This window comes from Pelophylax lessonae (genome assembly GCF_965119305.1).
Source record: "Pelophylax lessonae genome assembly, chromosome: 8".
NCBI lineage: Eukaryota > Metazoa > Chordata > Amphibia > Anura > Ranidae > Pelophylax > Pelophylax lessonae.
In genome coordinates, this window is record NC_138775.1 from 188,972,630 (window position 1) to 188,996,688 (window position 24,059).

The 24,059-nt window shown below is 41.0% G+C and overlaps 1 protein-coding gene across 2 annotated transcripts in view; it reads left to right on the forward strand.

Moving 5' to 3' along the window:
- LOC309561204 (uncharacterized protein) overlaps positions 1 to 24,059 on the forward strand; it is a 160,979-nt gene that overhangs the window by 16,569 nt on the left and 120,351 nt on the right. The window lies entirely within an intron of this gene.

Here is a 24,059-nt window from a genome sequence, read left to right on the forward strand (position 1 = left end):
TATAGGCACATCTCGCTCGTTTTTTTTGCCAGACGAACGTGCAGAGGAGTTTAGAGAGAGAGTCAATATATTTTTTTGTAATGTGTATCGGAAGCGTACGGAAAATGTATAGTATTTTCGGTAGGCATAGCATTTTGAAGGTGGCTATTCTACCGGTCCACGAAAGTTCCGATATTTTAAGGTTGTTGACATCCGCATAGATGGTAGATAAGAGAGGTTTTAAGTTAGAGGGCAACAGACCAGAGGTAGGAAATGTCAACTGAATGCCAAGGTATTGTAAGGATTGTGCAGTCCATGTGTATGGTAGTTGCGTTTGTAGGTGTAAGCGTGTGGAGGGGTGGATGCCCATATTAAGTATCACAGATTTGCTGAAATTAACCTTATAGTAGGAGATGCGGCTGAAATCCTGGAGGCTCTGGTGAGCTGCTGGGAGGGACACGATGGGATTCGTAAGGCTAAGTATCACATCATCAGCAAACAGTGTGATGACGTGATGAGAATTTCCGAATTTGAAGTCCGAAAACCAGAGGACTGTTTCTAAGTGTTTCGGCTAAAAGCTTGATCAGAAGATTGAAAATAAGGGGTGACAACGGGTAGCCTTGGCGCGTACCATTCGTTATGGAGAATGATTTAGATAGTGTGCCAGCCGATAGTACTTTAGCCCCAATGGATTCGGTCAAACGCCTTCTCTGCATCTATTGAAAGAAGCAGAGAAGGCGTTTTCGTACTCTCGGCATGGTGAATCAGGTTGATTACCCGTCTTGTAGCATCAGGTGCCTGCCTTCCCTTAACGAATCCCATCTGATCGCCTCCAAGCAGTGAGGGCAAGATCAGTGCTAGCCTGTTAGCTATAAGTTTAGCATATATTTTCACATCATTATTTAAGAGCGAAATGGGCCTGAAGTTGGCTGGTGTAGTGGGGGGTTTGCCAGGTTTAGGGACAGTGGTTATATTTGCTTATAGCATTTCTTGCGGAAAGCAACCTACGGTGATTGCGCTAGAAAATAGCTTTAAGAGGTGGGGTGAGAGTATTTCTTGAAGGGAGCAATAGTATTCATTGGTCATACCATCGGGAACCAGGGATTTATTCAGGGGGAGGTCTTTGAATGTTTTGGCCACTTGAGACATGAAGGGGCTATTGAGGTATGACAAGCATTCAACAGAGAGGGTGGGCAAACGTAGGTGTTGGAGGAATGTTTGAACATCTGTGTCAGTAGGTTGAGGGGTATCTGGGTCTGATTGCAGGTTGTATAGGGAGCTATAGTAGTCCGCGAACGCGTCCGCGATTTTTTGGGGAGGTGTCAGTTTCAGGCCCGTATGCGGGTGTGTGACATAGTCAATTTTGGTTTTGGCCATTTTTGCTTTGAGCCTGGAGGCTAAAAATTTACCTGCCTTGTTGTGAGCAGAGTAATATTGTAGGCGGATGCGTGCCATCATTTTGTCAAGATTTTCAGTGAGGAGCCTGCGGAGGTCCGAGCGGAGAGAGGATAATTTTGAAGCGGTTGAGGGAGAGGGAGTGTGTTTATTAGTGTCACCTAAAGATCAAATTTCTGCAATGAGGTCAGTAAGTTTCCTGTGGAATTTTTTCTTTAATATAGAACCCATTTGTATAAGAATGCCTCTGGCGAATGCCTTGTGGGCATTCCACAGTATAGAGGGGTTTGTTTCGGGTGTATCATTGGTGCAGAAGAAGTCTCACAATTGGGATTGTAGGGATTTAAGGGAATCGGGATCGGAAAGGATGGAATAGAATAGAATAGAGAATAGAGGTATGAAGAACATGTGGAAGAATTTAGGCATCTACTAAGAAAATATCAATCCTAGTATATGTATTGTGACTGGCAGAGAAGAAGGTGTAGTCCCTCTACTCCGCATGTTGGTAGCGCCACACGTCATGGAGCCCCTTCGAGTGGACAAGGGTGGCGAGGGTGGGGATGGAGGTTTTACCTCTAGAGGAGGAGTCCATGACATGGTTCGCCACCAAATTGAAGTCCCCACACATGATCAATTTACCAACTTTGAGCATATTAACCTTACAACAAAGTTTGCGCAAAAACCGCAGTTGATGCATGTTTGGGGCATATACATTAACTATCGTATAAGAACAGTTATCATTAGTGCAATTAAGAATAATATATCGACCCTCTGTGTCCAGCACCACCCTAGAGTAGGCAAAGGACACAGAGCCTCAAATAGCCAAGAGGACACCCCTCTTCTTCTCGGATGTGGATGCTTGAAAGATATGGGGGTAGTCTTGATGAGAGAAACGGGGAGTATGTCCCTGATTGAAGTGCGTCTCCTGGATCGCTAGAATTTCCGCCTTGTGAGACGTAGCCTCTTTCCACATGGGATAAAATTTAACTGGGTGGTTGAGGCCCTTAACATTTAAGGACAGCAACTGAAGAGACATAGCGGTGTAAGGGAGGGAATGTTTTCATGGGTATAGCCAGTGGCTAATGTAGAGAAGGGACCGGTTTGTGTTGGTGGTGGGAGCCTATTTAAGGCAGCACACAGAGCCTTAGCCAATCTGGGAGTGAGCAAAAACCCATTCTTTATCCAGCAACTTTGTTTGAGGTTTCAAGGAACCTTTTTTTTTTTTTTTTTTTTACCTAATCCATCATGCTATGGGAATCCGTGGCTACATAATAAAATTTTATTCTAAAATATAGATTGTGCATGTATATAAAGACAGACATACAGCATTGCTAAAAAAAACTTTTAAACTTCAATTAAATCAGTTCAAAACTATTCCAAGGCCATCATTGTTTCCCTTAAAGGTACCCTGCACAGGAATAAACATTTGTTTTCTCAGCAGTTGGAAACAGAAAAATAATTGCACTGAGTTGCTGAGAGCTCCCTCTTGCTGCTTATCTTCAAACTGCTATATTTAATAGAACAAAAAAAGACAACGAAGAGTAGGCTTGCAAATATTCAGAAATCACATAAAATTATTTTGAATAGTTTAACACAGGACTGACTGAAATATATTTATTTTGCTTGAAGACTTTAAGCCCTGGTTCACACCAGAGTGGCTTTGAAATTGCACTACTTCAGCGTGTTTTTAAAGCCGCCGATCAGTGTGATTTCATGTGCGGCTGGCTGACATCTGTGCCACTTCATTTACACAGATGTCAAAGCAAGTCACACATGAAATCGCACAGAAAATAGTGCAGGAACCTTTTTTTTAAAGTCGCTGTGACTTGAACAGTTTCATGTCTGCAAACGGGGTGCGACTTTTTATGCGACTTTGAACTGTAAAATCGCATGGCAAGTCGCACTGGTGTGAATCAGAGTAAAAATAAATGTCTGTATGGGAAAAATAGGTACTATGGTATGCTCTAAAACTGATCTTGACTTTTGACAGGGGTTTTAATAATGTCTTTTAACCTGGAGTGACTTACATTAGGTCTAGCGTGTACAGACATGTCTGGTAAATGATTTACTCATAAACTGCTAGTCAGGTGCTGCCTGGAGTATAACAAAACGAAACCCTCACTGATTTTACTTTGAATGCTGATACAAATGAAGCGTACAACATCACCCCTCTGTAAGACCTGGATAATGTGTACTGAGTCCAGTATTATAGGCCACTGTCTACCGATATCTTTGTTAGTATATGAAACCTAAAAAGTCAAATATTTGATTTCTGTATGTAATAGTTTATTCTGCATTGTATGGGGAATTTCATTATCTCACTCCACTGTTTGCTCTCTCCTGCATCTTAAAGAGAACCATTCACTGTTTGGCTTATACAAAAATCGGATTTTTTTTTAATCGGATTTTGATAAATAATTATTTATACCAAACTAATTTTACTTTTACTTTTTCTGACTCTTGGCTCTTTAGTATGCAAATTCTGACATTCACCTGCAGTTTCAATGCTTCTGCTCACCCTCTCCCACCTCTTCAGTTGTGGATAGAGGAGTGTCCCCCCCCCCTCCCCCCGCCCGGAAAATTGCATTCTGACAGCAGAAACTGATGAATACACTGATCAGCAGCTGCTATCGGTGTTTTGTGGGTAAATGACATTTATTTGCCGTATTTTTTTTATAAACAGTATACAGACCCCTACAAGGGTCTCCTGTGTATTTTGGGAGACATTTGGGGGGGGGGGGGGTCTGTGTGCTGTGCTGAAGTTTCATTTGCTGGTAATTTAAATTCTATCTTTTTTTTTCTTTGCATATGTCACTTCCTGCAGCAAGAATTAAAAATGTGTACAGTCCCCCCCCACCCCAAAAAAAAAAAAATGCTTACCAGAGCCTTTTAAATATGGCATGGATTTTAAGGGGGTACCTCATGCAAAAAGTGTGAGTTTCCCATGAAAATCTATACCAGATCCTTAATCTGTCCTTGGGTGACCGGGAAAGGGGGGTGGGTTGACAAGCATGCACTCACCATCTGAACCATACCATGCCACATTCCCTCAACATGTTGATGAGAAGGAGTGCCTCTACCCTCCAACCCTAGCCAGTGTTTAAGGGGGTCTGTGGGTGAGGGGATTTTCAAAATCTGGAAGTCCCCTTTAACAGTAAACTCCTACTCACTCACAAAAAAGATGTAACCTAGAAATACATTTGCCCAAGTTCTTTATTAAAATAAGGAAAAAATCCTCCAAATATGTCCCTCATTGTAAATCCATCATCAATCACAATGCCCACCACTCACGTATTCACTGAAAAAAACCCCCAAAAAAACAATGACCCACTGCACACAACCGTTCCTGACACTGCTCACAGCCATTGGACAACTTCCACAGCTGTCATCAGCTATATAAGGGAAGGGGTGGGGATAGTGGTGACATTGTTGACCATATATTGCCATGGTTGTTCAATGTCTTTGCCCAAATATGGCCATTGGCTATAAATAGGCAGTGATGTCACTGCTGTCCCCACCCCGTTGCTTACATGGCAAGGATTCCAGGTGATGTCAGCACTTCCTAGGGATGCAGCAGGAACCGTTGACAGCGGGAAGCTGTCATTAATAGAAGCTGTAGAAATATCCAATGGGAAAATGTTTGGGCTCTCGTCCGAATGACCAAACAGTTGTGTTCCAACTGTTGGCTCATTCCTAGAAGAGAAAAGTCCAACCTTTGACACCAGTGACGTGTCAAATTTTCCATATGAAAAAATCCCATATTTGGGATTTCTAGGATACTGGAGGAGTCCTCTGAAGTTGTCTACGTTCCACGGTTGACATATTTTCCTATTTCCTGTCCCCTAATTCCTAGAAGGATGCTGTAGAACATTTCTTAACCTTTCGGTTTAGGCTAAAGTGGCTAATAAACTATTACATTTCCCTGAAGTGTGGTCATGGAATGGGTTTTCATGTGTATTTGTGAATTTCATAGCATCATTATGTGAAACAATTCAAATTTGATTTCTTTTTCAGTAAGCTGCGTGAATTTATTTCCTGCTTAGAAAATCCACATTCACTCATTAACATTATGTCATTGCATCATTATTTGTGTAAAAATATTAGTTTAGCTAGCTGCCAAGACCATACATTTCACTTTGTATTTGGAAATCACTCACCCTTTGTATGGAAACACTTTGTTGTTTAAAATCTGCACACCAAAGATAAGCCTGCAATGTTTTTCAAATAACTGTGTAAAGTAAGGAGCCTTCATGTGATGATAGTTTAAAATGTTGTATTATTGCATTTTCCTAAACACTTGTGTAGCCATAGCAATCATACTGATTAATCAATTCCTCAAAAAAGTATTTTACATAATATGTTCCCCATTGATTTTTAAAATGTCATCAGGATATATCTTGGCTAACTGTAGCTAAGATAAATGAAGACATCTTTAATGGTGCACCAATAGTGGCATCATTATTGAGGTATCATAGGTGTTTACAAATTTTCATTAAACAGGGAGGCTTATGATAACTCTCCAAGTAAGGGTTTATGGACACTAAATTCATTGGTCTCCATTAGGGAAAGGCAATGTAACAATATACTGGTGCATCTCATAAAATTAGAATGATCTTTCATGTGAGTGATACTATCAGGAATAAATTGAGAGAATCCAGAGTTTTTGACTTCCAGGTTTCCAGATAGCGTTAAATCGCTCTTGGTAGTCATTACTTAATTAAGTGACTTCTCATACCACATGGTATAATAATTCTAGGGGTAAGTATAGACACCCAGATAGGGGAGTTTCTTTTGTTTTTTATTTTTTTTCATACTCAAGAGAGTAAGATCTCTGTCGGTGTATCTGTCTGCTCGTACCTTGTACCGGCAGGCAGTTATACAATGACAGGAAGCATCGATGAACTACCAAGAGCGCTCATTAGGAAATACAAGCCATCAGCCACAAAGGGTGTTGGTACTTGCAGTTCTCCCATTCACACAGCTCTGTGAATGAGTGATGGAGCCCCATGTGGCCGCATTTTCTTAACATTTTGACAGCAGATGTGGGAAGAGGATCCCTGGCCCACTGCCATAACTAGAGGTCAGGAGAGTGTGGGGTCTACTGCAACAGTAACATGTTGTATCCTGAATACCAGGGACGTGCGGGGAGATCAGTGGCTGGTGAGGCACTGGCTAGTATCAGGGCCAGATACACACAGGTTATGTATTCACAAGTTAAATATTCGATTTTCATTAAGGGTCACATTAGCTGAGTGATGGAGAGAAATTAAGGGAGAAGAGAAACATTGGAATACTGGTCAGTGTCAGTGGGAAATGTGCTTTATAAGAATAAATCACCTCTAATGTTGGGTGTCCTACGTGTGTGGATGTTGCTGCATCATGTAAAACTATTAGAATAGTTTTTGCATTTTAGAATGGGGTGCCTCGAGACTGTCCATAATTTTTAAAGGGTGCCTCGAGATTGTCTAGATTTTTTAAACGGTGCCTTGACCGAAGAAAGGTTAAGAAATACTGGTTGGATACCAGGATACCAATTGCGTTGAAAAAGAGGTGGGATATTAGTCTATGTTTAAAATAAGATGATTTTTGTGATCAAAATATTGATACCATTTAGATTTATTCTGTGATCACTGCCATCTCCCCTTTATCTGTATTTTGTTTTTACATCTTTATTTTCTTTTATATGTTTAATGCATTGCCATTGATTTTTTTCATTGATTGATTTTAACACTCACCTCTGTCTGAATCCATGGGGGGGGGGGGGGGGGGGGGGTGGCAGTACTTTTAAATAGAGATAGTTTTGTGCTGTCTATTTAGCTATAATTAAGGCCCCTATGGGCAGAAAAGCGTAAGCAGACTGCACTGATAAATGTTTTACACTGTTTCTAATAAAATGTTCTGTACAGTCCTGTGGTGGAGTGCCGGCTTTTACCTTATATTTCATGCAAACAACTTACAGGAGCTACGGCTGCAGCTCCAATCTTTCTCACTACTCCAATATAGTTACATAGTTTGTGAGGTTAAAAAAAGACATCAGTCCATCCAGTTCAACCTATGATGTGTGTGTGTGTTTGCTGTTAACCGTACATTGTATACCCCTGTATGTTGTGGTCTTTAAGGTGCCCATCTAATAGGTTTTTGAAACTATCGATGCTCCCTGCTGATATGACTGCTTGTGGAAGAGAATTCCACATCCTTACTGCTCTGACAGTGAAGAACCCCTTACGTATTTTAAGGTTAAACCGTTTTTCCTCTAGTTTTAGTGAGTGGCCACGTGTCTTATTTGATTGCCTTTCTCTGAAAAGTTTGTTCCTTATGCCTGGGTCATCACTAGTACAGTATTTATACATTGATATCATATCCCCCCTCAAGCGTCTCTTCTCCAGAGAGAATAAGTTCAATGCTTGTAGTCTTTGCTCATAGCTGATGTCCTCCATTCCCCTAATTATTTTTGTTGCCCTTCTCTGGACTCTCTCCAGTTCCAGCACATCCTTCCTGAGGACCGGTGCCCAGAACTGGACAGCATACTCCAGATGTGGCCGGACCAGAGTCTTGTAGAGTGGGAGAATAATCTCTTTATTTCTGGAGTGAATCCCCTTTTTATACATGTCAGTATTTTGTTGGCTTTGCTTGCAGCGGCTTGGCATTGCATGCCACTGCCAAGCCTGTTGTCCACTAGTACCCCCAAGTCCTTTTCCATCTTAGATTCACCCAGAGGTTTCACCCCCAGTGAGTAGCTTGCTTTCATGTTTCTGACGCCCAAGTGCATTACTTTACATTTTTCAACATTAAATCTCATCTGCCATGTAGTTGCCCACCCCATTATTTTGTTCAGGTCCGCTTGTAAGGTTTCCACATCCTGCATAGAAGATATTGGCATGCTTATAGATAGAAGATATTGGCATGCTTATATATACATGGGTGAAGTGTGGTAAGCTGACTTTGTTTGTATCAAAATCATACATCTACCAACTAAATTCATACTTACCTGCACAGGCAGCCACAATGCAAACCCTTATCTATGCCTACACACACCATTATGTGTGCACACATACAGTATACTGTATGTATACATGTATACATTTCATTTGTTTCAACTCCCCTCCTCCCATCTGACACCCAAAGATCATCACGGTTTAATGAAAATACACATAAAAAATTAATGTAACAGCAATCCTACATCAAATAACTATTTTAAACAGCTCCATAGAGTGGTATTTGGATATTATTAGAAGAAACATGTCCACCTCTCCAAAAACAAATACATCCTATATGTTTGTGTAGCTCTATAATCCCAACATAGGCAGAACCACAAAATAAAAAAGAGGGAGAGGGTAAATATCCATAATAATGGGAAACATCTCATTCAAAATTAAAATTAACTCTCTTAGATATACGTGTGTTTACTGTAAATATGTATATAAAAAAAAAAACAACTCATGACAGCATGGTATAGAAATTCCTTTCTGAAAGTATCCAAGTTTGAAGCAACACAAGTAAAAACAGGTCAGTGAAACTCAGAAACAGATTGAAGTAACTCATAAGTTAATAATAATCAAGTCAAGGCAACTATTAAAGTGTAACTCCACTTTTGTTGAGAAAAAAACATTCCCCAAGGGGTGATCTATGAACACTACAAGGATTTTAACAAACTTTGTTGCAGATTCCTACCTTTTGTTATTCTGAAGAAATCATTGTTTGTTCCCCAGTGCCTCTGTGCTGAGTGGGCCAAATGGGAGTGGTTTCATAATTATCTATTAGCTGTGGCAGCTGCAGGGCTCTAATGAGGAAATCTGCCAGGCCTGCATCCCTTTAGACATGTTCTTATTGGTAGTATGTCACGAAAAAGGACATTTTTGTTGCAGGCGATGCCAGAAATCTGACTTGTATCTTAGTGCAAACTTCTGGGAAAATTGATGAGCCAATTTTCAGAAAATGACAACAGCTGCAGATTGAAAAGGAAAGGTCATTTTTAATAACATTCAATTACAATATGATTTGTGCCGCAGTTGTATACGCTATATTGTTTTTTCTTTATTTGATATTTTTTCCCCCTTGAAAGAGGAGTTACAATTTATTCATAAGTATGTAAAAACAAATCACATTTGGCTTGCTTCTAAAATTTAAAGTGGAACTTCACTCTCTCAATCAACATTAACTTTTTTTTAATCCTCATCCTGCTAGCCTTGGTAAATAAATAGGAACCTATTATTTAATTTTTTTTATAATTATATTTACTCATTATACTTTTTTTTTTTACATTTCTTTAGCTGCTTTTTAGTTTCTGGCCTAAGCAAAAAATGATGTCATACATCCCAGAAGTCTTCATATGCATTTTTTCTTTCATATTGAGGAGGGTAGGTGGGGCTTTCTTAGCTAAGCACAACCTCCTTTCTCGATTTCTAAACTAAGGGCAGAAGGAATCTAGGAAGTAAATGTTACATAAGTCATCTCCACCTACTCAAGATGGGCGCAGCTGGAAATGCTAGGGGGTGTTATTCATAAACAAAATAAAGCATTTAGACATGGATGGATGGCGGAGTTTGCTTTGAATATTGACAATGAATTAAATAGCATTTTTTAGTTTGTGTTGCTTAACCACTTCCCGACCGCTGCACAACTATTTACAGCGGCGGTCAGCCCCTCCTGGGCAAAGTGACATGGAGAGTGTTTTAGGCGCTCACAGGAGGTGCTAGACACTATAAGGGACCCCCAGCCACCGGATAACAACATTACGCCACACGCATCTATGAGTATTGATATGTGAGTCACTACTATAATTTCTTGCTATTAAATTGTATACCGCACTCAAGAGGCGCTTCTCCCCCTTTTCTATATGGGCAAAGTGACATGGGGGTACGTCACTCGCACGCGAGCCAATAGGGGGCGAGCAAGCCCCGCCGAAGGCACGCTCCCACCCCTGCTCGTTCACTGTGTTCCCCGCACAAGTGACCGGCGGCTCGGATGTCCGCCGGCCACCCGCGATCATCCGCTGCAGAGGGAGAAAGGCAGGGCCGCCTGTCATTCTCCCTTGTGTAACTGCAGAGACTATACAATCCTGCTATGTAGGATTGTATGTCTCTGTGGTTACATGAAAAGCCACACCCCTTTACAGTTAGAAGCATGCCCCTAGGGACACAGTTAACCCCTGCCTCTCCAATAAAGTTAACCCCTTCCCTGCCAGTGTCATTTTTACAGTAACAGTGCATATGTATAGCACTGATTACTGTAGTAATGTCACTGGTACCCCCAAAAGTGTCAAAAATGTCAGTCAAGGGTCCAATCTGTCCGCCGCAATGTCGCAGTCCCACAAAAAAAAAAACGCAGATCGCCGCCATTACTCGTTAAAAAAAAAAACAATAAAAATGACAAAAATCTTTCCCTTAGTTAGTAAACGCAATAACTTTTGCGCAAACCAATCAAAATACGCTTATTGCGACTTTTTTTTTACCAAACATATGTAGCAGAAAACAAATTGGCCTGAAATGTTAAAAAATGTTGATTTTTACAGGTTTTTTTTTTGGGAATTTCATATAAAAAAATGTGAAAAATATTGTTGTTTTTTTTTAAAATTGTCGCTCTTTTTTTGTTTATAGCGCAAAAAGTAAAAATCGCACAGGTGATCAAATACCACCAAAAGAAAGCTCTGTTTGTGGGAAAAAAAGGACGTCAATTTAATTTGGGTATAGTGTTGCACGACCGCGCAATTGTCCGTTAAAGTCACGCAGTGCCGAATCGCAAAATAGGGCCTGGTCAGGAAGGGGGTAAAATCTTCTGGGGCTTAAGTGGTTAAATAGCATTTTTTTAGTTTGTGTTGCTCAGATCCATTTAAGTTCCACTTTAAGCCTCTGGGAACACATGCTTTGACATTTATAGTTAAAAAAAAATCCAAATCTGCCTTGATATACCTAATTTTATCACTCCATAGAAATAACATCAAAATGCAGTAAAAGTAACTGAAACACACTTGGTTGTCTACACCTTTATCTTTTAACGGACAGAGAACCATGCAAAATCTGCGCAGATTCATATTTGCTCCAGCTTGACCTTGGTCACAGCTTTATGAACAGGGCAAAGCAGAGTTCAAATGCATTCACTTTACCTTCCCTCCAGTAATTTTTGTTTCAGTTTTTTTCTATTAGTGGGACATATGCAAGGGCAGAGAGCAATGCACAGTTCACTAACTATTAGCATTCAATCACCTCTTATCCATTTAACCGAAATCAATGAAAGACAATTTCTCTGCATGGTTTGTTTAAAGTACAGAGTTAAAAAAAATTAAAGAAACCAATTACATTAAAGTTTATAGTAGTCGCTGAATGACTCAATCTTTGGTTGTTCTAGGTAATAGCTCCTTACATACTACACGTTTCCTCTTTTCCTTATTCCCTAAGTGTTTGGTAACATATGAAAGGTAAGCAAGTGTGTCTATGCCTACGTGTGTATTTGTGTTCTATTCTTTAGTATTTTAAGTTAATATTTTAAGCAGTGACTAATGGTATAGACAATAAATAAGTGTTTTTTTATGTTCTCCATCCTAATTGATTTAACAGTGTGTATGGAGTACGTGTAGTACAACTGGGGGCTGCTGTTATTATATTTGACTGGCTTTGGTTGCCATGGGAATCAGGAAGTCTCTCTTTATCGCAGCAGTTGGTATGCTTTAGTTAGAAAATCATCTTAAATTGCAATGCCAACTGTGGATTGCTGGAGAAGAGCTTACCTGTAGGCTGGGGACATATACTATATAGGTGGTAATATTCCAGCAGTCATTTCGAACAGATCTGATGTCTGTTATACATAAATGTTACAGAGCAATAGTAATCCCAAAGAATCCGCATCATACTGAGAACGAAAACATAAATGTTGCTATGTATATTGGATGCTACACCTAATGCACAATTTGTCTTGAACAAATTAGAATATAAAAATAAATGGATGGATTTCTGCGCTAAAAGTATTAAAAAATGTGATTTCAATTTGTCTAGTTTGAGAAGGGGGAAGCTGCACACATGGACCTATAGAAAATCCCAAAAATTGTGTGTGGACATATGTGTTGCGCTTAACCCAATAAATAATAAAATAGTGAAATAATGTCAGCAAGTGACGCTCAAAGAAATGATATAAAATGTAATATATAAATGAACAGTTATTGTGAATTGCGACTTCTGCTAGTGTCAATCAAATCCTGTGAGGAGGGAGCCGGGGGTGGGGAAAAGCCATACTGTATGCATCTATGGACACACATAGTCCAGATCTGGAGCAAGCCCGCAAATGCGCCCCAATAGGAAAAGGCTTCCTATTGTGGCACACAGAGAAAAGGAGGAACCGAGAGCACTGTTAAGAGGCCCTAGAAGAGGTGGTTTTAGGGCAACCTTATGCAATAACATTGCACAAAGCAGGTAAGTACCATATTTATCAGCGTATAACACGCACCGGCGTATAACACGCACCTAAATTTTAGGAGAGAAATTTCAGGAAAAAAGCTGAAATTTAAAATGAACAGCTTTAAACTCAGAACATTTTTTTTAATCAAATGCAGTCTCACCAGTGCTCACGAATGCAGCCTCCTCATCAGCGCAGTGCCCATGAATGCAGCCTCCTGATCAGCGCAGTGCCCACTAATGCAGCCTCCTCATCAGCGCAGTGCCTACGAATGCAGCCTCACCAGTGCAGATCCCATCATTGCAGCCTCGCCAACGCAGTGTCCATCATTGCAGCCTCGCCAGCGCAGTGTCCATCATTGCCGCCTCTCCAGCACAGTGCCCATACATGCAGCCTCGCCAGCGCAGTGCCCATACATGCAGCCTCGCCAGCACAGTGCCCATACATGCAGGCTCGTCAGCGCATTGCCCATATTTGCAGCCTTGCCAGCGCAGTGCCCATAGTAGCAGCCTCGCCAGCGCAGTGTCCATCATTGCAGCCTCACCCGTGCAATGTCCATCATTGCAGCCTCCCTAGCACAGTGCTCATACATGCAGCCTCACCAGCGCAGTGCCTATACATGCAGCCTTGCCAGCACATTGCCCATAGTTGCAGCCTCGCCAGCGGAGTGCCTATAGTTACAGCCTCACCAGCGCAGTGCCAGTAATTGCAGCCTCACCAGCGCCATTGATTCTATCTGGATCACTTTTTAAAAAGTCCAGGAAGCAGCGCCGAGATTTAGAAGGGGGCGGGTGGGGCCGAGGAGAAGGAAGGACGCACGCGCTGTCCTCAGAAGTCCCCGCGCCTATGATAGACGTTGGCATAGGAGGCGGGACTTCCAATGACAGGGTGTCCTTCCTTCTCCTCGGCCCCGCCCACCCCCTTTTACATCTCGACGCTGCTTCCTGGACTTTTTTTTTTTTTCATCGGCGTATAACACACAATGCTGCTTTTTCCTCCTTTTTTAGGAGGAAAAAGTGCATGTAATACGCCGATAAATACGGTATGTCATGCTGTGATTAGACACAGTGGGAGCCAGACCGCAATCTTCAGAGAAACTGACAGGATAGCCGCCTGCCTATGTAAACAAGGCAGGACGGCTCTACTGTCAGACAGGCACAATGAGATTGTGTGCCTGTCACAGAGCCCCCCCCCAGTAATTGGAAAGCACAATTTAGGCTCACACTTAACCCCTTGCTCACACCCAGTATTAACCTCTTCCCTGCCAGTGTCATTTATACAGTAACAGTGCATATTATTTAGCACTGATCACTGTATTGGTGTCACTGGTCCCCAAAAAGTGTCAGATTTGTCAACCGCAATGTCGCAGTCCCGCTAAAAATCACTGATTGCCGCCATTACTAATAAAAACAACAAAAAAATAAAAAGTCTAAAAATCTATCCCATAGTTTGTAAACACTATAACGTTTGTGCAAACCAATTAATATATACGCTTTTTGGGATTTTTTTTTTACCAAAAATATGTAGCAGAATACAATTTGGCCTAAACTGATAAAAAATGTGATTTTTTAATTTTTTTTATTGGGAATGTTTTATAGCAGAAAGTAAAAAATATTGCTTTTTTTTTTTTTTCAAAAAATAGCGCAAAATCGAAAAACTGCAGAGGTGATCAAATACCACCAAAAGAAATCTCTATTTGTGGTTAAAAAGGAAATCAATTGTATTTGGGTACAGCGTCGCACGACCGCGCATTTGTTAGTTAAAGTAATGCAGTGCCGAATCGCAAAAAATGGCCTGGTCATTAAGGGGGTAAAACCTTCCGGGGCTGGAGTGGTTAAAGGTGTCCCTTTTCCTCATCTCAGAAAGTTGTGAGATATGCTACTACTATTGGTGAAAAACTGCCTTTGGTTCTGTGTATAGATGTTGAGCGCAAAGTAATAGTCCATATGCATATTTTGCAGCTATTAATATTCATATTTTTACATTTATATCTATTTGTACAGATATTGTTTTGCCTTTTTCTCATCTTGCTCTCTCACTGCAGTGGTCTGTGCTGGCAAAGCTGAGTAACAGCCACACCCTTCAGCACAGGATTTCTTACAGAGACGTGTACTGCAGAAAAAAGGAATGTGTCTGGCCATGTCTTTATGAATGGCTGGGTCTTTTTAGATGGATATTAGGCATATTTACATACACTGCACAACTACTGTGGCATCCAAATACTAGTGGCATCCATGCCTCGAAAGGTCAGGGCTGTTTTGGCAAAAGGGGGACCTATTTAATACCAGGTGGGTCATCATAATGTTGATTGGTGTATGTGCGAGTGCAAGGTAGATTGGTGGTAACGTCTATTTAGTTGTTATGGACTGCTTTTTTTCTCCCTTGCTTCTGTCTCTAATAGCTGAACGAGTATTTGTTAAAGTCATTGGGAAATGCAATTTGACCTATAGTTATTTTTTTTAATGCTTGAGATACATCATGTACAGAGTAGTAATGGCCAAAACTACAGCTATGCCAAGTGATTTAATTTCACATTCAGTGTCACCTTAATTGTAGAAATCCAGTGGGTCTTAAGCAGCCTTTTATTAATGAGACCTGGAGCAGACATGAAGTTGGCTCAGATTCTATTGTACCGCCACAGAACGTGCAAAGCTGACATGTAAAAAAAGAAGTTTAATTACAGAGCAGAAAAGGCACCAGAAGAACAGCTTATACCGGTACTCTATTCTATGCCCAATGCCAGTGAATGCATCAGTGTTTTCAAATTACACAGAGATGAACAAATTGTATTGGCCAGCTTATCCCCAGCACCAGCCTTGTGTTTAAAGTCAAATCTTTTTAAGATTTTTATATGTGAATAGAAAAAAAAATTGCATGTTCGGTACATTATGTGCATAAAGCAAAAGCACGGTACAAATTAAAGCGAGAACATTCAAACAATTTTCATCTTTGCAATAATACATTTTATTTCTGGAAAATGTCAGTAAAGATTGAATTGATTTATATTTTAATGATATATGAAAATCTGTAAGTCTGGAAACATTGAGGTTTTAAAAAAGCTCTGTAAGGGCTCTTTCACACGGGCGTTCCTTTTTTTTTGCCCGATCAGGTCCTTTTTTTTTTTTTTGTAACGGACACGGATGACACTTGTGTCATCCGGTCCGTATGTCCGTTTTTCATCCCATCCATTTGCGGATGAAAAACTGACATAATGCATGTCTATGTAAATACGGATGTCTGCGGATGACACCACTGATATCCGTTTTTGCTTCCGTTCCGTTTTTTGAAAGGAAGAAAAAATAGGGTTCTCCTCCGTTCAAAAAAACTGAACTGAACTGAACTGACAAAAAACGGATGTCAGAGGATGACCATCCAATGGCATCCGTATTTACATAGAGATACATTATGTCCGTTTATCATCCGCAAACGGATGGGATGAAAAACTGACATACGGAACGCCCGTGTGAAAGAGCCCTAAAGTAGAGAGCATTTGTTTGAACCTATTGGGGTGAATTTACGAAAGGCTAGTGGCATTACAAGCACAGTTGCTCCAGAGCTTAGTAAATTAGAAAAAAAAGCTCTGCTGACTTCCATTATCCAATAATGTGCAAGAAAACATAATGTTTTTATTTTTTTTTATTTTTCTTGCATGTGATTGTGTTTTCTTTAAAAAGAGAATCTTCATCTCATTTACTAAGCTCTGGAGCAACTGCTCTTGCAAAGTGCACAGTTTAATCAACCCCTTAGGCTACGTTCACATCTATGCATTGCTATTTTTAAAGGCGTTTTTCAGGAGCTTTTTCAGGTGTTTTTGCAGCATTCTTGTGCAGGTGTTTTTAGGTTGACAAGTAACCAATGAAAAAAAATAAAAATGCCTGTAATCTGCCAAAAAAGAAGCTCATGAACTTTTTTGAGCAAAAGGAGTTTTGCTTAAGGCAACAGAATGGCTATGGATGGGGTTTGTCTTGTTGGGCGTTTCTAGAGCTAAGGCTTAGAGCAGAAAATCACCCAAAAAGGCCTAGATGTGAACAGAGCCTTAAGCCCTGTACACACGATCAGATTATCGATTATCTGTCGTCCATTTTTTTGTGGCATGCTAGTCTGATGTGGAAAGTGAAGAGGTTATTTTCATACGAATTTTCCCGTACGACAGAATTCTACTTCAGAAGTGATGTCATGTGCTGGATTGTTTTGTATGTGTTCTTTCGTCTCTGTGCATGCCTAGTCTTGCTCTTAAGATTTTTTTCCGTCAAAATCTGTACTAATGAGACAAAAATCAGACGTTGTGTTGATGGACGACAAAAATTATATAGCCTGCACATCAGGATTTTGTCAGCCGAAAAGTCGGAGTCGGCTGTCGAAAGCACCATACTATCAATCCGAAAATCAGCAGATCGGTCGTCGGACGAATTTTCCCTACAGATTTTCTTATCGTGTGTACGGGCCTTTAGTCTTCTTGTAGGCTGCTAAGACCTAATGCATAAATAATTTTTTTTTATACTGATCTGTCCTCAATTATTATGTCAGCACATTCTTGCCTTTACAAAAAGGAAAAGAATGGGCTCTGACTATATGCTCCATCTGCAAACACATTCAAAATTAGGTGTGAAGAACAGGACAGATCTGCTGTTAGACATAAGGGCTGATTTACTAAAACTGAAGAGTGCAAAATCTGATGCAGCTGTGCATGGTAGCCAATCAGCTTCTGTTTCCATTGTTTTTATTGAACGTTTTTGAAGAGTTAGGTCCCTTTCACATGGCTCTGTTCAGTCGAAGGAGCTGTTCTGCTCAGCGGAGGATTGATCCGCCAATACCCGCTGAGCAGGCAGATGACAGCTCCGTCTCTGCTCTGTGTGCCGAGACGGAGGTGTCAGATCCCCGCTGTCCCCCTATGAGGGAATTGGATGAGAACCGACCGCCTGTCCGTTCTCATCCGATCCGATCCGCCAGACGGATGGAAAATAGGGTTTTCATCCGTCCGGATTTGACGGACAGGATTGGGTCAGATGTCTCCCCTCACATCTGCTGCCCCATAGAGATGCATGGGGCATCCGTTCAGATCCGCCTGAAAAACTGACAGGCGGATCTGAATGGTCCGCATGTGTGAAAGGGGCATACATTAGTTCATTCACATCAAAATGGATGAAGTATTCGTCCGTTTTTCGTCTGTTTTTTTTACATCCACTACTAATGCAAAAAACAGATGAAAAACAGACCGTTTGTCAGTTTACATGCATTTTTCGTCCGATCCGTTTTTTTTTTAACGGAAGAAAAATAGGGCTTTCATCCATTCAAAAAATGGACATTGACAGAAGCAGATGAAAACAGATGTAAATGAATGATCATCCATTGTAATCCGTTTTCCCTTAGGAATGCTTTGATGTCCATTTTTGTCAACGGATGGATGAAAAACAGACAAATGGTGAAAGGGGCCTAAAGCATCGTACACACGCGTCGAAAATTGGCAGGGAATTTTCGTCCGATGACCGATCTGCCGATTTTCGGCTTGTTAGTATGATGCTTCCGACAACCGACTCCGACTTTTCGGCCGAAAATCTTGTGTGCAGGCTATAAAATTTTTGTCCGCCATCAAAACACGGCCGATTTTCGTGCAGTCAGTACAGATTTCGACAGGGAAAAATCTAATGAGCAAGTCTGGGGATGCCAAGAGAAGAAAGAACACAAAGAAAGCAAACCAACACATGACATCACTTCTGAAGTAGAATTTTGTCGGGCGAGAAAATTTGTGTGCAGTCTAGGCACATTCCAACCAACAAAACACCACTCTGGACAAAAGACGGACGATCGGTCGGCCGATAATCATTGCGTGTGTACTAGGCTTAAGGCTTCTTTCACACATGCTTTCCGTTGATGGATGAAAAATGGATATCAAAGCATTCCTATGGAAAAACGGATGTAAATGGATGATCATTAAAGTGCAAAATCATTGAGGAGCTAAGCATTAATGTCCTATCCAATGTGGGGGTCACTGTACCTCTCAATGAGTATTGACCACCTCCACAATTTGGAGACAGCTCACACAAAAACAGTATAAAGGTGGTGTTCCACCAAAACAAATTAAAAGCTTATATTAAAGTGCAATTATAAAGTCCACTCAATAAAAAAGTGTCCAAAGAGTGAAAGTATTGATCTCCTAGTGTGGTGATGGCGAACCTTGGCACCCAGGATGTTTTGGAACTACATTTCCCATGATGCTCATGCACACTGCATTGAAATTGAGCATCATGGGAAATGTAGTTCCCAAATATCTGGGGTGCCAATGTTCGCCATCACTGTCCTAGTGTATATCCTCCAAGTCCACTAAATACACCAAGTGTTATGCCAAGTGAGAGAACAGGTAAATCTCCACCACTGTAGCTGCCACCACAATACTGTAGACTCAGGAGCGCTTACAAGAACATGTGGACTCTTTATGCCTTTGGCACAGAGTCATGCAAGCAATAGGTTAAAGGTCTCATATAAAACGAGCATCACCAGTAACTTTCTCGTCTGGTAGACCAATTCACGTCCTTTCCCCAGGGCCCAGGTACTCAGAAAACAAAAGAAAGCCTCCACATGGTGTAATAACGCATGGATAAGTATATTTATTAAAAGTAGAAAACTTACAGTATAGAGGATGAATAATGGCAATGCATAGTGATCACAATCAATTGGTACAAGCGCAATAGGGTGGTAGGTTCACTGTAACCCTTAACCCGACATGCGCTTCGTCTCCAAAGACTTCTTCTGGGGTATGAGTAACTCTCTACCTTTGCGCCTATATATATTATCTTCGATAATATCTAATCACACTTAATTGATTATTACCTTGAGGGAAAATCAATCCACTTGGTAATCTCGGCTTGTGTTCCAAGCCTCGCTTTGGAACACAATGTGTATCAATGTATGTTTTGAATGGATAGCCAAACCTCATATTCAGAGTGAGGCTTGTCTAATCTAATATTAAAAATTTCTCCAGATCTATATATAGAAAGTGAGTCTACCTATTATACCTAATTGGCAGACAAGTAGATACCTGAGAAGGGAAATCTAAAGATAAATAATTATTCTCATATATGTATATATAAAAACTAATCATTATACAGTATATAGCTAACCAAGCCTCGTTTTCAAAATGAGGGGCGGACGTCCGTTGTAAAAGCATAACCAACCAGGATCATCTAGCCGATCAGACCAAGCCTCGTTATCATAACGAGGTAGGGGACGTCTATCACAAAGATCAGAAAAGCACAAATGTATTGAATGGCTTGATAGATGACCGAGTCCTCTAAAATAAGGCTGGTCATCACCGGGCACTTTAATTGCACTTTAATATAAGCTTTTAATTTATTTTGGTGGAACACCACATTTATACTGTTTTTGTGTGAGCTGTCTCCAAATTGTGGAGGTGGTCAATACTCATTGAGAGGTACAGTGACCCCCACATTGGATAGGACATTGATACTCAGCTCCTTGATGATTTTGCACTTTAATATTTTTGCACAATATGCACTAAGCACTTTTCTATTTTGTTTACTTACCTATTACCTTAAATGTAAAAGGATGATTTCTGTTTCAGGATTAGTATAAGTTTATGCATTGGGAGATCTTTGTTTCCTATTATGCGATGACGCATATCATAGTTGTTTGATGTTTACACTATCTGCAGCTCTTTTTTAAGTGGTTACACTTTAATTGTTATATAAGTGGGAGGAATCTGACCTCATCAATTTTGAGCGCGGCACATATAAGGATTATATAAATGAACACACAGTGCCTGATGCGGTTCTATTTTATATTATTTTTTAACATTTTTGGGCTTTGGTGAAATATTAGGGGATCTAAACAGACCTCAGATGTTTCAAATTTGAGACAAACAAAGGAGACTGAGGACACAGCCCTCAATCTACATCTTTGATCTCTGCATCTCTGCAGCCTCAGTTGCACAGAATGAATAGACAGGAATAGGTCTGTACATGCTTCAGCTATGAATGGACACAGTACCAATCACTGACTGTGTCCATTCAGAAAAGGAAGGGTCTGGAAAATTAAATATGGGGGGGGGGGGCGGGGTTGGGAATTGCTACCAATGGCAATGTTGCGCGGAACAATTGTGCAGTACTGGGGGGGGGGGGAGGGGGGATCAGTGGCAGTAATGGGGTCATGATGGGATCAGTGGTGGTGGACGAGGGGAATGGGATCAGTGGCAGTGATGTGTGAGTGAATAGGAGAAGTGGCAATGCTGGTGGTGGTAATCAGTGGCAGTGATGGGGGGTTGATGGGATTAGTGGCAGTGCTGGGGGGGGTGGATGGGATCAGTGGCAATGGTGGGGGGTTAATAGGATCAGTGGCAGTGCTGGGGGAATGGGATCAGTGGTGGAGATGATCACTTACCTTTCACTGTTGGTTACCGCTTAGTGTCTCCCCAACTCCCTCCATGTTTTTCTGTGTATCCTGAGACAAACCTCCTTCAGCTTCTCCCCCTTCACTGACCTGGTAATTAGCTGACTTTCTTTTCCAGCTTCAGCCCCCGATCCTCATGCCCCAACTGCCTAAAGAAGAAAACTCTGCTATCTTGTGGGTAAAATCTATCCAATGGGCACCGCAGAAAGGCTGAGTGGGCTGTCCGCTGTGTGGCATGTACAAAATATTTGAGATCTGTAATCATCCGAGAGGTACTAGTCTCTTCAGGCACCAGGCCCTACACAGTGGCGTATACCAGGGCCTGGTAGCAGGTGCAACATTTGCAACCCTGGTAGTTATGCCCCTGTAGCAATGTATAACATAGTGCATATATTCTGGATGGGATGCTTACAGATTTAGACAAACCTTTAAGAATGCTTCAAACAGGATGGAAGTATTCGGGGACAATGGAACATCACAGCAAGCAGGAGGAGTCTACATAATTTTTTATGTTTTCAGCAAAGTACTGTATACTCAGCATAAACACAAGCCAACATGTGTCAGGTCACTCCTTCTTTAGGGCCCTGTACATAGCATTGTATTGTGTGTATATATATATATATATATATATATATATATATATATACACACTGTATGTTAGATATGTATATATAAATATATATATATATATATATATATATATATATATATATATATATATATATATACAGTGGGTACGGAAAGTATTCAGACCCCCTTAAATTTTCCACTCTTTGTTATATTGCAGCCATTTGCTAAAATCATTTAAGTTCATTCTTCTTCCTCATGAATGTACACATAGCACCCCATACTGACAGAAAAACACAGAATTGTTGACATTGTTGCAGATTTATTAAAAAAGAAAAACTGAAATATCACATGGTCCTAAGTATTCAGACCCTTTGCTGTGACACTCATATATTTAACTCAGGTGCTTTCCATTTCTTCTGATCATCCTTGAGATGGTTCTACACCTTCATTTGAGTCTAGCTGTGTTTGATTATACTGATTGGACTTGATTAGGAAAGCCACACAACTGTCTATATAAGACCTTCCAGATCACAATGCATGTCAGAGCAAATGAGAATCATGAGGTCAAAGGAACTGCCTGAAGAGCTCAGAGACAGAATTATGGCAAGGCACAGATCTGGCCAAGGTTACAAAAAGATTTCTGCTGCACTTAAGGTTCCTAAGAGCACAGTGGCCTCCATAATCCTCAAATGGAAGACGTTTGGGACGACCAGAACCCTTCCTAGAGCTGGCCGTCCAGCCAAACTGAGCTATCGGGGGAGAAGAGCCTTGGTGAGAGAGGTAAAGAAGAACCCAAAGATCACTGTGGCTGAGCTCCAGAGATGCAGTCAGGAGATGGGAGAAAGTTGTAGAAAGTCAACCATCACTGCAGCCCTCCACCAGTCGGGGCTTTATGGCAGAGTGGCCCGACGGAAGCCTCTCCTCAGTGTAAGACACATGAAAGCCCGCATAGAGTTTGCTAAAAAAACACCTGAAGGACTCCAAGATGGTGAGAAATAAGATTCTCTGGTCTGATGAGACCAAAATAGAACTTTTTGGCCTTAATTCTAAGCGGTATGTGTGGAGAAAACCAGGCACTGCTCATCACCTGTCCAATACAGTCCCAACAGTGAAGCATGGTGGTGGCAGCATCATGCTGTGGGGGTGTTTTTCAGCTGCAGGGACAGGACGACTGGTTGCAATCGAGGGAAAGATGAATGCGGCCAAGTACAGGGATATCCTGGACAAAAACCTTCTCCCGAGTGCTCTGGACCTCAGACTGGGCCGAAGGTTTACCTTCCAACAAGACAATGACCCTAAGCACACAGCTAAAATAACGAAGGAGTGGCTTCACAACAACTCCGTGACTGTTCTTGAATGGCCCAGCCAGAGCCCTGACTTAAACCCAATTGAGCATCTCTGGAGAGACCTAAAAATGGCTGTCCACCAACGTTTACCATCCAACCTGACAGAACTGGAGAGGATCTGCAAGGAGGAATGGCAGAGGATCCCCAAATCCAGGTGTGAAAGACTTGTTGCATCTTTCCCAAAAAGACTCCTGGCTGTATTAGATCAAAAGGGGGCTTCTACTAAATACTGAGCAAAGGGTCTGAATACTTAGTACCATGTGATATTTAAGTTTTTCTTTTTTAATAAATCTGCAACAATGTCAACAATTCTGTGTTTTTCTGTCAGTGTGGGGTGCTATGTGTACATTCATGAGGAAGAAGAATGAACTTAAATGATTTTAGCAAATGGCTGCAATATAACAAAGAGTGAAAAATTTAAGGGGGTCTTAATACTTTCCGTACCCACTATATATATATATATATATATATATATATATATATTTATACACTGTATGTTAGAATTTGATCTTGTGAATGCTGCACTCAAAGGGCAGGGCTGTCTTTAACACAGGGCAAAAGGCGCAGCTGCCCTGGGCCCAGCCATTGTTGTGGCGCCCAAAGCAGCTGCCCCTTGAGCCCACACTTCCCACAAATAGTTGATAAGTGCATTTGGTAGGTCCCAAGAAAATATTTGCTCAGGGTCCAGTCAATACTAAAGACGGCCCTGTCAAAGGGGTTAACATGCTTGAGAGTATTATATTATGCAGGGATTTAAGTAAAGTGTACTTCAACGTCTGGTTTTAGCAGCAAAATTCCTTTTACAATAGATACATACAGGGCTAATAAGCAGATGTGATCAGTAGTGCAGTCCATTCATTTGCCTGTACTTAAAAATGAATTATTTGTGTATCACTCACAGTATTTTATTAGGTATTATTAAATCACCCGTTTTACTAAATAGGACAGCCTGAATCATTAGTGCAAAAATACAAAATATAA